This window comes from Larimichthys crocea, chromosome XX (assembly GCF_000972845.2).
Source record: "Larimichthys crocea isolate SSNF chromosome XX, L_crocea_2.0, whole genome shotgun sequence".
NCBI classification, from domain to species: Eukaryota; Metazoa; Chordata; class Actinopteri; family Sciaenidae; genus Larimichthys; species Larimichthys crocea.
Window position 1 is genome coordinate 3,560,734 of NC_040030.1, and position 15,126 is coordinate 3,575,859.

Consider the following 15,126-nt stretch of genomic DNA (forward strand, 5'->3'; position numbering starts at 1 on the left):
AAATCAGTAATTTAAAGATATGAGCACCGAGCAGAGGGACAACTAGTCTAAGGGTTAAAGTTTAAAGTTGCAACTTCAGATTTTTTTCTTTGGACATCAGAAGTTTCCAGAATCCCAAGTTAATTCTTAAAATTGTTTTATTTGGTTCAAACAGCAGTGAAAAACCTCAAATATATTCAGTTTTAGAGATAGAAATGGCATTTTTCTGCAAAATTATGACACACGAATAAGTTAAAGATGTAAGCAACTCATATAGAGAACACAAATTCATTGTAGGACTGATAATTGATAAAAAAGTGAAAAATGTGCTTCACAAGTTTCTCAGGGCATAGTTAAGGGCTGTACCTACAGATTTTGTCCATAAAAAGTTACCAGAATCTGAAATAAGCTCTTCAAATTGTCTTATTTTGTTCAACCAGCAGTCCAAAACATAAAAAAAACACAAAAAAGTATCATATAGTCACACTTAAGTGATTATTTGGCATTTTTTTGCACAAAATTGTCCAAAAGTAATGACACAAACAACAAGTTAAAGATGTTATTAATGGGTTTTGAGAACTGAACATACTTCAGGACTGATAATCGATAATAATATATTCAATTTACTGTCAAAAGTAGATTATAGTCACACTTAAAGGAGCTGGAAATCGAGAATCTTTGACAAAATTCTGATAAAACAAGTTAAAGATGTGAACAACAGGTATAGGGACCTGAACTCGCTTTAGGATTGCAGTAAACAGATCATCATTTATTCAGTTTAATGTCAAAAATAGTGAAAAATGTCTATAAGAAGTTCCTTAGAAGTCCTCAAAACAAGATGAAGATGCAGACTAGGTTATAACTTATCAAACACGTGGTTGTACGTAGTTGTGTTTGATGCTTTCTTAGGACGCCTTTTTCAAGGTACATTGAGTCTGTTTGCATTTTTCCGTCAGTAATCACCATGCTGCTGTTAGATATCTGACTGAAGCTCACGTGGAGGCCCTGAAACAGCATGTATCTATAATCAAGAGTTTTATAGGCCCCTCCGGCACTAATGGACTCTCCATTCATGGAAAATATGCACATTTTAAATCGTGCAGAGGAAATGAAGAGAGGAGCTCAGTTCATACGTCGGTATGATGAAAATATTAAAGAGGTTTGGAGCTCAGGACGATGTTTGAATAGTTAGTAATGTACTGAAAGTCTTTGAGCTGTGGTGGCAACCTCTGGGTTCAAACCTTCAAAATAAAACAGATTAGTGCAGATGAGTGCTTCTTGTCTTATAAATTTAAGCTATAACAACATAAATCAACATATGCAGACATCTAAATCATCATTTTAATCTCCGACAAAGAAAAGAGTCACTCAGAATGTGTCATCGCTTTAAAACTATAGTCCAGAGTTTTGACCCTGAGGCCAAATTAGAAGCAGATCAACGTAAATGTACGATTAAATTATCTCCAGCGAGTCGATTTCTTCAGTCGTAAATGACTTTATCACTGCTGTTATTTCCCATTTAGTGCTACAGAGCAGTTATGCAAGGAAAGATAACGAAGAGGTGAAACCGCTGAGACCAGCTCCCAGATTTACTCTCGCCTGGTGACTTCTCGCTACTTTTCTCCTCACATCAACATCCTCTTCAGTCTACGTCTTTTCTGTTACATTGTTCGCTTGCCCAGCTCCGGTTCTGGCACGACACTTGGCTTTCCTGACCCATCCTCCAGACCTGAAAACCTCTTCTTCTTCTTCTTCTTCTCAGTGCTCTGAACTCACAAGTCAGGGGCAGCCTGGTACGTCAGAGGGAAAACCAGAAAACATTTTCTCCAGTTTCACCAAATTCAGTGAAATAGTTGGTGGTGTGCGTTCCGTAATTCTCGTGGGCGATCGTACACAAAGTTAAAGATGTGTGTGACTCATTGTCTGATATTTTTTTGATAGTATTTCAATCAATAGTGCCGCTGTTTGTGACCTATATAAGCAGAAGTTGGTAGACTGTAGTTAAAAAATGGTTCAAACAGACGTGCAGCATCTCCTCAGTGAAAACGAACCCGGCTTTAAAATGGCCTTTCGCCTTCAGTTATGTAACTTGAAGTGTGTGTTGCAGCCATATGTGTGTCTCAGTGGGCCGAGAGGAGAGTGTGTGAGACGGAGAGAGTGAGACAGAGACTCTTGTGTGTGTGTGTGTGTGTGTGTCAGTGTGTGTGTGCACAAGAGTGTGTGTTTGTGTGTGGAGACGATGGGAGGAGCGGCGTTTGGGTTTACAGGAAAAAATCCAGCTGGCCTGCAGGATGGGAATCAGACACCACAGAGGCCTACTGAGCCCTGAGACAAAACACACACACACACACACACACACACACACACACACACACACACACACACACAGAGGCTGTGGTGTTTGATTCGTCTACAGGCAGGTAAAGACTTGTGTTGCTAAAGCTTCAGAGCTGTGAATGTAGGTCCTTTAAATGAATCCCGAGGCTACAATTCCTGTCGAATACCAGCAGATAGTAGATCAGAGCTGCGTGCTGCAGCTGCTTTGGTATTAGATTTACCTGCTGAGCGACATTACATTAAGTCATGAGCACAAAGAAAGACAAATAACCCACAGGGCCTCAGAAGATGATTCACTAAACAGCCAGAAAAGATGCATAACTACGTTTACTCACGTACAATCTTTCGACTTTACTTCCTGCCAAAAGCGTCTACTTCGGAAAACGCATGGATGCCTGCAGCAAAGCGATCCAAATTCTCTGATTTCAAGTCGATACTTATGAGTATTCTCGACTTCTGATGCGTTCCAGGATGTCCGCTCAGGAAGACGTGGGATCCTCTACAAACTGATGTTTGCATGAAAAGTCTCTGAACAGCTACAGCGACTTTAAAGAGACAAGAAGAGTAGATAGTACCGTATGTGCAACTACTGTTTTGAGTAATTTTTTAAAGAAAATTCTCAATTTGAATATTTTCTTGTTTCCTCATTAAACTGAAGCTCTTTGGGTTTTGGACAAAACAAGATATTTGAAGACGTCACCTCCAAACAACTAATCGATTAATCAAGAAAATGATCATCAGATTAAAATTTGCTCTTGCAAACCTAACAATATAATCTTTTCGCCTTTTAAAGGATCCGTTGCACTTATTCTCGTAGTTTCATCCACCATTTTTCTCAGCTGTCACGACATTATATTAATTAGGCAAAGTCTGATGGGGCGAGAAACACAAGTGGTGCGATGATACGACGCGATTCAAACCTCGACACTCCCTACCTACGGCACACAAAGACCAGGTTGTGTTTAAGAGGTGAATATTCTATATATAGTAAAGCATGAATAGTATGTGTGTGTGCGTGAAGGGTGGGGGATGCATGAATGTGAAGACCAACAAGCCTGCAGTGTTTGAATCTTGGGCAGTTCGAGAAGCAGACTGGGGTCTTTGTGTTGGGTCGAATCTCACTCTCGCTTTCTCTCTCCGGGGGTTTGTTGACATGGGATTCCTCACAACAATGCAAACCCTCTCAGTAGGTAGCATGTGTGGGACCGTCAACCTTCAAACGCCTGCTTTTCTCATCAGCCAGAGGTCCCTCCCACTTCCCTCCGTCTCGGCTGAATGAGAGGTCATATCATGATCAAGTTCTGCAGGTTTTAGGATTGGAACATTGTAGCGGTTTGAAGGTGGAGTCTTCTTTTATTTCTGCTCAACAACAACAAAACACTCCTTTTTGGCGTTGTCGTGAAGCGATATTAGATGTTTCTGTGACGTAATTCTATTTCAGGGACGTACGTAATTGTTCATACCTAACATGACAGTAATGCAAGGAATTCATATAACGTAACTGATTAACAACAGATGACGGTGTTTCTTTCCAAGATCGTGTCACTGCAGTTGATTGTGGTGTTTTGGTCACGATTTAACTGTACTGATGATTTTTTTAAAGGGTTAATCAACGTAAATTCAGACACAGCTGGTGTCTGAGTATTTATTGGTTTGACCAAATGTCTGCGTTTGCATTTAGGAAACTTGTCTTCACTGTAGATCTGGATAATTCATCTACACTGACTGATAGATGTGCCTTCTGTAGAAAAGGAAAAAAAAGTCACTGTATGCAAGGTTTTAAGAAATGGACACTTTTAGCTCTGTTTTTGGTCTCCACCACCAAATTCTGAGTGAAATTTCTATATTCTTTTTTATTTTATAACTAAATACTCCACTATTCTTTTTGTTTTATTTATTGAATAAGTATGAGGGACATCTGATTAATTGTAAAATGTTGATTTAATTCCAAATACATTTTAGACACTTCCATTTGTGTCCATAACAGGGTTGAAGACTAATAGTGCCTATATCATAAAGTAATGACCAATAATAAGAGGGAACATAGTTAAATATGTTGTTAATGTTGTGGGCTGTTCAGAAAAGTTATCTGAAAATATGAAATATGAATTAATCTAACACCTTTTGCATCCGGGACCTTTTAGATTTGTCACTTTTAGCTCCGTTTTTGGTCTCAACCACCAACTTCTGAGGAAAATATTTCGCTCTATAGCTGCTAAATGTTCGACTATATTCACCATCTAGTCGCTAGATTTCTCTGTCCGCTATTTGGTGCTGGGCAGATGTGTATATTCTGTTTTTAGAGCTTTTTTAGGGCAACAAGACTAAACCAAAAACAGTTGAGTCATGGTTTACCCAAATAAAAGTTAATTACAATAATTACTAATTATCTAAATATCTAGTCTCTTTAACTACAAGTTTTACACATAAAACAACAATCTGAGACACACGAGCTCGTGTGAAAGGTTTCTCAAGCTGAATTTGTTTGTACTGGCTGCCATAGACAGCTACGATATCAGTTATATGCATGTAAATGTGTTATAATGGAGGGGTTTTTAATCAAATATAAAGGTCAGCTGCATGCAAAGAGGGAAGGAAAATGACACGGGGATCACATTTCTGTCAGACAGTTCTGGAAAAAAAGAGAGAGTGGCCTTTAAATGCTATTTCCTGCACTTTCTTTTGTAAGATTTGGCGTGGCGCTCAGCACATGGTGTACTCAGACTGACATGCAGTTGAAAAGAGTATATTTGCTCTGCACATGCTCCGGGGCTTTCGAGCTATGTGTCTGCTTACATAACCCACATTTCGCATACCTGCAGATAAAGACTCATCTCTGTCTATAAGTCGAACTCCAGCTCTTTTATTAACATGCATGGTGATTATTTGACAGCTCGGCACACACTCAGGACAGAGTTTATCCAACACACACACACACACACAGTCGAGTGTCAACAAGTTGATCCATGTGGTCACAGTGCAGAGCCTGTTCTCCGTTGGGACAGGGCATCCTGCTCGCTCTCTCTGAATGGTGCATGTGTCCACGGTCATTTAGTGCACACACACACACACACACATATACAAACACACACACACCAGCAGCCAGCGGCCTTGTTTTATTAAGATGACATGATTTCACAGCGTTTTATTGCCAATCAGAGGTCGTCGGTGTCGTCTGTGCTCACGTTCCAGTTTTGAATATCACAACCAGACGAGCCTCTTTATCTGTTAGCTGAAGGAACGCGCCTGTTTGTAGTAATGAAGCACACAGTGTGTCTTATTACTGCAGGTGTGGCGCTGGATCTTCAGGTTGTTTGACGCTCGACAGGTTTGATTCTCCTTCCCAGAAAAACGACGGCGAGGCGTGTTTGAGAATCCTGTTGCCGGGTTATGAATGAAAGTGTGAACCATGCAAATAGTTAAACGTGGAGGCAAGATATGCAAAGATACATAAAATATACAATAAAGATTGAGTGGAGCAGCACGCTCAGCCTGTCGGTCCTTCACTCAAATATCTCAACAACTATCAGATTGCTTTGGATTTTCACCAACACGCAGGTTGACACTTTGGTCAAATGTCTTGGCATCTATTGGACGGATTAATGCGATGCGTCTTCACCCGGATACACTTCGATATAGTACACGGCGTCCTACCTGGAGTAGGGCGTTAATTTCATCAGGGTAGCGTCGCCTCAATTCCAGTAAGGTTGCTGTGCGACTACTGGAAATGACAATCGCAACAAATTAACACTAATGCGGAAAGTTAACGCCAACATTTGACTGCCATCTGTACAACTTACATTTGTATATTTTGGTATTCACCATGTTATGTATTACACTAGTGTTTCAGTTAGTTAGTAGTTGTAGTGTTTGTCTCAATTTAAGTACGGTTGTTGTGCGCTCACTGGAAATGACAATCACAACATTTCGCTGCATCTTCTTCGCCCAGTTTGCAACTGCGTGCCAACATTTGACTGTCTAAATATAAATATAATGCATATGTACAACTTATATCTGTATATTCAGCTTTTATCGCAATGCTGGTTGTCCCTTCTCTTTCGCTACGTAGCCAAAAGGGCGACCATTGAAGACCATTGAGGGTTTCTCGACTGTTTTGAATGCACAGTCGATGCATTTTGATATGACTGACGGTGTGAACACACTTACAGTATGTGCTAAAAAAACATAAAGTGTAAGCGTGTCAATTGAGACACAGCGATGGAGTCATAAATGTGGTTCATGTGCATGATCAGGATGTTTCTCAACATTTTAATTTCCCCAATACTTCGGCTCAAGAATAAAAAACCTGCTAAAACCTGCTAAACTAAGGCCTCAGGGTTGCTACTGCTGCTGTGGGTCTCAGCGGATCTCAAGGCTTCCAGGTTTTTCCAGCCTGGTCAGACTGAAATATTTGGCAGATTTAACAGTATCTGTCTCTGATGCACTTCTTAAATTGGAGCCACCTTGTTGGCTTGAGCTCTCTTGGCTTTAGAAAGTGACAGAGGTCTACAGATGTTGTGCACATGCACACGGTGGACACGTTTTCCCCTCCTCTCCTTCTTCTGATGCAACTTCTCTCCTGACTCTGAAAGTGGACTCAAGACTCGAGTGTGCTGCAGGCAGGAAGCCATTTGAGAGCAAAGCGAAGGTAGTAATCAGAGTGTGCGAGGGATCATTATGGAAAATCCACAGGAGCCTTCGTTCTCTGAGGGTGAAGCTAAATTTACCTCCCCTGTCTGTCTGTCTTGGACTCTTTTCGGCATTTTTCGGGCCCCCCTCCATACGCCCCCCTCTGGTTCTGCTTCAGGCACCATGAAGGGTTTTTTAAATGGCCGTGTGTGAGCTTGTGTATGTGGTGGTTAGGGCAGGGCGTGGGTTTAATATCCATGTGAGTAGCTTATACACCCAACTCTAAAATGAGCCTGGGAGCAGTTTTATAAAGAGATGCAGCGAACTGGCTGCTCATGCTTACTTTTTTCCCGTCAGAAATTAAAAGAAAATCCACTTTTATAGGATTTAAAGTTGTAGAATCAACAAAATTTCAGTATATTCGGTTTCTAGTGTTGCAGACATCAAAGTGTTTAAAGCCTGTAAACTGCTTATTAAACAGTAAGGTGTATGAGCTACGAGACAAACTCCACTTTGAAGGTTTTTTATGGATCTTTTAAGCTCATATCCTGACTTCTGCTTCCAACTAGCAACCTTTCACCCCTCGTTTCAGCCCTCCTTGTCCTCCTCCTCCTCCTCCATCCGTCCCCTCCTCCAGGGTGAGCTGAGAGTTGGGACGAGTCGGCTCCTGTCCAAAATGCCAGAAACGTCTCCACAGCTCCCACTTCTCTCCCGACTCTAATCCTTTCTTTCTCTTCGTGCAACTACTGCAGATCTGAATAATTCATCTGTGTTGACTAATAGATGTGTCTTGTGTTGTAAAAAAAAAAGTTTTTCTTTATTTGGACACAAGCAAAGACTTTTTAAGGACACAAAAACACATTTTGCATCCAGAATCTTTTAGATTTGTCTCTTTTAGCTCCGTTTTTGGTCTCCACCTCCAATTTTTGAGTATAATATCGAACTTTTCGAACCCTCTTGTTCACCAGCTATGTCTGCATGCTGTTTGGTGCTGGACAGGTTGTGTACAGGAGGGGTCTTTTAGAGCTTTTAGAGGAATGAGACTGAACCGGAACAAGTCGATTTGTGGGCCTCAAACCAAAACAATAAGCTGAAAGGTGTTAAAAGGGGAGCTGCAGATTCAGGTGATAATCCTCTGTTGGTTCATCACTACAAGTGACACCTTTAGTGCAGCTTTAAGTCTAAATAAAAATCTAACTTTGAGTCATCAAATCACGCCGCAGGAGTGAACAAACTTTTTAGGCTAATCACTATCTGGTTTCTTAACATATAAGACACTTAAGACACTAAAACTCCAGACCAAGGAGCTCAAACTCTCCAATGAAACTCAAGATAATACTAATAAAACAAACCCGACCCTTCTTTCTTTCTTGCAATTACACCCACAGAGTCTGTGTGAAATGAGTCAGGCGCTCTGTTCTTTATCCTTTCACGTTTCACCAAAATTTCTCCAGAATTTCCAACAAGTTCAGATGAGTTTTTTAATTAGAGATCAAAACAAAACTTGAGCAATGTTTGGCAGAGTTTGTCAAGGAAGATAAGTCCTTCAGAGCTTAGGATCGGATCTCCAGGTCGATTACATCTTTTAGGATTTTAGGGTGGAGAATCAACTCCACTTTGGGGAAGTGTCTGCACTTGCAGTTGCAGAATATCTGATGCTGAACGTTTTACAGCTTGTTATTTACAACATGAGTTTGGCAATTAGATGATTGCCAGACAAGAACGCTGATATTGGACCAATCCTGCCAAACCCAAACTTCATACACAGCTCAAACCACACTTGGCTCATGTCTTTGCATTCCTCACTCCATCACACCTTTCTCTGACTTCAACCTTTTTAATTTGATGAGACATGAACAACTTGACAGCAAAGCGTGTTTCTACTTGGCAGGCGTCCGCCCCAGACAGCTTCACTCGCTTTACCAGAGGAATTAAAGTCAGTGGCGCGCCCAAACAAGTTTCCCGGAGTGTTTGCCTTTTTCCAGAGATTAAAACGCTCTCTATGGGGCCCTCAACAAGACCGGCACTGACCCAGTTTTTACCAGGAATCCAGCAGGAGGTGAAGAAAGGGGATAGATGCATCATCTCTTGGGATGATCCTGCAAATAAGTCAAAGCACACAAGAGAAGAGAAGAGAGAAGAAATAAACTCTTACTCCAAGACAGACAGAAGGGATTTAAACTAGAGAGGAAGGATGGAAAAGAGGGAGAACATTTAAAAAAGCTGAAAGAGGAAAGCTGGAAAAACTCTCATTGTCGACGGGTGAGGGAGTTCACGAGTGTGTGTGTGTGTGTGTGTGATAGATGGAAAAAGTTATGTGTGTGTGTGTTGACCCAGTTTATAACGAGCAGACACACTCGGGATGAGAGACGTTAGAAGACAGCTGTGTTTGTGGACAGGAAGCGGAGTCGAACCAAACATCGGTTTGATGGAGTTCTGCCAACGTTTAAGTTACATTGTGTAACTTTTCTACCATAAAACGACAGATTTTAAATCACGTTGATGCTGAAATAAAAGGCTGAAAGACAGACGACTCGCTAAGTTTTTGATCATAAGTTATATAATCCCGTGTACAGCTGTCCGTATTTACCATAGTGGGATCACACTCTGAAACTGGGGGATTTAAATCCCCCCAAAAATCTTCCACCGTTTCCAAGATTTCACAGAAATCCAGATGTGCAACTTTGCATTTCTTTCTAACCACGTCAAGGATTTCTTACCCGTGTTGGCTGATTATATTACAGAAAGATAATAAGAGGTTAAAAACTGATTTAAATGTCACATTACAAACATTTTATCAGCATCACGTCAGTCTCAAGCACGCCGGTTCAGACTCGATGTTGTAATACCTCTTGTCTGACAAGGAGGTGCTATAAAGGAGCAGCAGGTTAGAAGTACACTAGTTAAAACTTTATTTCTTGTTTGTTTAATCTGCACAAAAACTTGTTTTTTACTGACGGTTATCTGTCGGACTAAATGTCACTCAAACATTTGTTGTGGGACTATTTTACCTCGCGGATGAATCCACATGTGCAGTGAGCGTTCCTGGCAGCAGGACAGTGTGTTTGGGATCGAGTCAAGATAAACTACACTGTGTGTGTGTGTGTGTGTGTGTGTGTGTGGGTGTGTGTTCATGGTTATAAAGGAACATGTCACCGAGGGCAACAGTGTGACTCATTCTAACGTTTTTTAATAGTTTTTGGACGACAGTGGAGCTCCGTGGCACCGAGGGAAGAATCAGGCTTTAACGCACAGATAATACGAGTTTGTTGTTTGTTTGTTTTTTTATATGTAGTTTAGATGTTTCCAACCGTGATGACGTTATTGTGCAACATCTGGAGGGTCAGTGTGTGTTTGGATGTTTGTGGGAAGAGTGGGGGTTGTACTCGGTGATCGGTCAGTGTGACAGAGCAAGGCTGGAAAGTTTGTGTCAATGTCTGTGTGTGTGTGTGTGTTACTCAGTGTGTGTGTGTGTGTGTGTGTGTGTGTGTGTGTGTGTGGTTGTATTTTAGACCTTTGGGAAGCTCCAAAAATCAGACGGGGGTGGATTTTACAAGAAAGGGGGACCCTCTTGGAGAGGAAAAAACGAGACTGTTTTCCATTTGTCATCCTCCGAGTCTGTTTGTCTTAATCATCAGCACACACACACACACACACACACACACACACACACACACACTCTCGTGCACGCTCATATCAGCGCAGCGGGCTGACTCACAGCTTTGAACTTTGACTCGGGATGTTTTACTGCTCAGCGGAGTCGACGTCTCTTCTTTAGCACTTCCTATTTTTAACGCGTTTCCTGCCGTCCTCCTTTCTATCGGAGCGTGAAACATTAATGAGACTGAATGGAGGCGTTAAATCAGGAAACGGACGTTTAGGTCTGGAAACTGGTTTCTAATGGATCAGCTGTGATTGGGTTGGTTTGTTTATGTATGTGTATTCCTGTCCTCGCCTGTGGTTGGAGGGTAAACACTTGCAGCCCTGCTGGATGTCACGCCTGCTGTTATTCTCTCTCACATCCTGTTGTTTACATCCCTTAACCATCACTCCACCCCCATCACACTTTAGTTTTGAGAAAGGGTCGAGATATAAGATGATATTTTTGCATGTTCGGGAGCTTTAAACTCAACGCACAAAGACATTTTGCTCAACTTTAATCAGGCATATTGAACACTAGCAAATGTTGACAACAACTGGTTAATATCTGATGTTAAATATATATTTTAGTCTTTCTTTGGCTCCTCCAACTATCTGTTCTCTGACCCGGAGAAGAAACTCAAGGTTTGGGTGGAGGACGTTCCACCTCAGTGTTTAGCAGGAATAGGTGTGGGCAACATTAAAGAAAGAAACCAGAAAGTTTGTTTTTTTACGTGATACTAAACTCAACATTTCACCCTGAATAAGAAGCCGGCTTTAATCTTTTCTTCCTTTCCGTGACTGCTCTGTGTTTTCCTGGTCCGCCCGTGAGAAAGGTTTAGTAAAACAAGCCGGGATCGGTGTCTCTAATCTGGGTCAGGCAGTGTGTGAGTTGTACTCGCCCCCCTCGGAACGAGAGCATATGTTACGGAGGGAGGTCTTTTTTTTTGGCTTGTTCTTCATCGCACATTACGGAACGAATGAAGTCAATCAGACAGATGTGTGTTTGTGTGTCTGCCCAGCCAGTGATGTCACACATGAAGCTACACCCCTGCAAAGCACTCCTACACAGTCCAGACATGAGGCCTCGGTTCTGGGCTCGCCTCCTTATCCCGCAGATAAGAGCCAGATAGCTGCAGCCCTGGGAGGCCTGTGATTCGTCTTCTCGTGCTGGCACAATGACAATGCCGAGGCGAGGACGGCGTACCGCCCTCGACTCTCGGTGCTGTCTCCGTGATAAATGATAAAGTCCTGTTGGCTGTCTGATCGGCTGAAACCTGGCAAAGATCTAAAGGTTGTTTTAAAGAGATTTGTGTCGGGTTTTATCACAACGTACGAGCAGCGAACTTATTTTTATACGTGCTTGTTGCTCTTGGAAGGTTGATGTGAGCTGGTTTGTTGGTCCAGACATTCTCCAGAGGTTGAATCGTAATGTCTGCATACAGGGAGAAGCGAGGGGGTTGCGCTCAGCAACTACACCGTTAGATGCCACTAAATCCAACACGTTGTTATTTCTTATGGCTGATCCCACGACTGACGTGTTCTTGTTTCTGCCAAAGCTAATGGTTACCAATGCCACTCTAGACCAGGGGTCTCCAAACTATGGCCCGTGGGCCACATCCGGCCCACTTAACGATCCCAAACAATCCCTCTAATCATGGCCTTTTTTTAAAATTGCATTTTCCTATTATGAAATATCCACACTTAATGATTAAGCTTGGCATTCTAATTAAAACCTACCTTATTTACGAAGGTGAAGGCACCCTCCTGCCCGGACCTCGCCACTTCCCGGGGCCGTGGACTTCGTGCTCGCTGCGCCCTCTCCGCGACTGTCGAATCGCAGCTTATCGCAACTTTTACTTCCTCCCGCAACAAAATCGCAACAAAAATATAAAAAGCAACTTTCACCGCAGTTTTTTGGAAAATCTCATGCAACATCAGGGATTTTAGGCTGCAACTATTTCAAAAAAGGCTGCGAACTCCTGGTGGGACTGATATTATTTCCGGTTATAGACTGACCCCAGCCCCCCATCATAGAAAGGCAAGTTGATGTGGCCCGCACCGAAAAAAGTTTGGGGACCCCTGCTCTAGACAATGATTGTGATTCCACCAAAAGTTTCAAAATAAAACACCCTGTGCAGACGTCTGATTAAAACCAACCATAAGGGGAAACATTTAACTATGCAGACTACTTACTCATGGTAGAAACATCTTAACTAAGAGGAAAAAATGACCAAATCTAAGCAAAGTCTGACAGGCAAAACACTCGCTGATGACTTGCAACAACATGTAGTGTGACTATTCAAACAATGAGATATGAGGATAAGCTTCATGTTGGCACGTGAAAGATTTTTTTTGGATTAAAAAATTGTTAGTTTAGGCCAAAAGCTGCAGACATGTTTGATGTTTGAAACCTCGGCCGTGCAAACCACCAGAACTTTTGTTGCACTTGAAGTTATCGATGAGCGTTGGTCGCGTTAAGAGCCGGTGAAGGAACTCCCGCTGTCTGTGGATAAATGTTCTTCAGCTGAGCGTTAAAACAGCTCGCACGCATTGTTAGCATTCCAGCAGATACTTGCTGCAGCTGCAGGAGTGGGATGTACCGGTTTTCACTCTCTCATGAATGCTGGGCTAAGAAGACGCAGTAACTGAGGTTCAAATATGCAAATGTTGTGCTGCTTTTATCTTCAAGTGTTTTGGGAATTTCACCAGAGGGCCAGAATGTGGATATTTTCTTAGAAGGAAGAGGAACTGGACTGTACGGGAACCTTACTTACCCGGTGGGAAAGCGAGGTCAAAGAATGAAAAACACTTTCCCGTCCTGTGCCAAAATACCAGCGAGCAAAGCTCTCAACCAAGTCGGGCATTGTTGGACTTTCCTTGTTTCATGTTCTTTGAAATAAAATATTCAATTCAGGCCTCCGGCAACAAAACTGAAACTGAAACTGGGTTTTTTATTTTAGTACGCAGGCTTGTTTCTCTTCCTCTGCTGGGAAAATGTTTGTTTGTTTCCTCGTCTGTCTTTGAATATGAGGTTATATTATACATGCATTCGTCTTCTCGGTGCAGGCTTTGGGTATTTTATGTCATGGAGCTCGAGTGTAAGACAGTTTTAAAGAAGAAAATCTGATAAAACAACAATATAAGGCAGCAGAAACTAACATTTAATAAACCGTTTACTAATGTTTTATAGATCAGTTATAAACTATTAAAAAGAACGTTTGAGGTTGTGGCTGTTATTCATCCTCCTCCATCAGTACACGTGCTCACCTGTACCTTAGATTAGACGCTTTATATAAGTTGACAAGCTGTATGCCACCTCTCATATCTATATGCAACTCAGAAGCAGCTTCAGATATGAGCAGTTTATGATCTGTGCCGTAGTTTATTGATATTTTATATTTGCATGCATTCTTACTTTTTTACTGCAACTGCTGCACAACAGAGGGATGAATAAAATCTTGAACTCAGTTTAACCTGTGATCATCTGGAGAAGAGCTGCAAAACATCTGGACCAGATTTACACGTTAACAACTTATTAAAATTTAAAACCGCAGACTTGAATTATTCAAAGAAACCTTCATTAATGAGTTATTTTCATTCATAATTAAAGATTACTTATAACTCTTGAGACTCCTGAGCTCTAATGACTTATTGACATCGTTCGTTTACATTTAGGCATCATGAAAAGTTCGTCGAATTTGCTCTCAGCAGGTCGCGTTTGCAGTGTATCCATGCACGTGTGGACAACTTTCACCGGATCAACTTGATACCGGAGAAATCTTTAAAATGTGATTTTTCTCAGGCAAGTTCTGCAGCTATAAGGAGCGTCTGAGTTTCTGATTTATGGAGATGTATGAAGTGTTTGTCTGTTTGATAGCTCTTTAAACTTTATCACCAATACGTGTCCAATCATAACCGGATAAGCAGTGATAGTCGAGCGGCTTGTGTAAGTCTACAACCTGGATCCAAACCAAACAAATGAGTCATCGAGATTATCTCGACATAACTCACGTGTGAGAGTGTGTGTGTCCTTTATTAGTGTTTTTGCAAGCTGTGTGTTCTCATCAAGCAAAGGTACACACAGATGAGTCCAGGGCAAGGTACACACACTCTAACACACACACACCGCTGGGAGGTGACCCTTGGGCCTGAGTGGGTGTCTTCGGCACTGTCAGTGTACACTTTGACATCTGGTTTGAACTTGTTACATCACCGAACTTTCCTGAAACGTCTGGTTCATTAAGGGTTAAAACAGACGCATATCCGACTGCGCAGATGGATTACAGACCTCAGAGGACATTCCTCACCCAACTCCCCCTTTCCCACTCCCGCTAATTCAGCCACTAACTGGTGATCAACACAGCTGTCGAGGCTTTTACTGCGACGTTCAAGTCATTACTCGCTGCTCGAGCTGTTATCTAGATTTTTAGGAGAGTTAACTTGTTTGTTTCACCGTCTTCTAAGCACTTTCGTTGTGCATTGTGTTGAAAGAAAATGGCACAATGTGCATGCTCCCCAGAGGATGAACCCTACTTATTT

General features: G+C 41.8%; 1 protein-coding gene across 1 annotated transcript in view; it reads left to right on the forward strand.

The window, feature by feature from the left end:
* The window catches only part of creb3l2 (cAMP responsive element binding protein 3-like 2), a 30,967-nt gene that overhangs the window by 711 nt on the left and 15,130 nt on the right, over positions 1–15,126 (forward strand). The window lies entirely within an intron of this gene.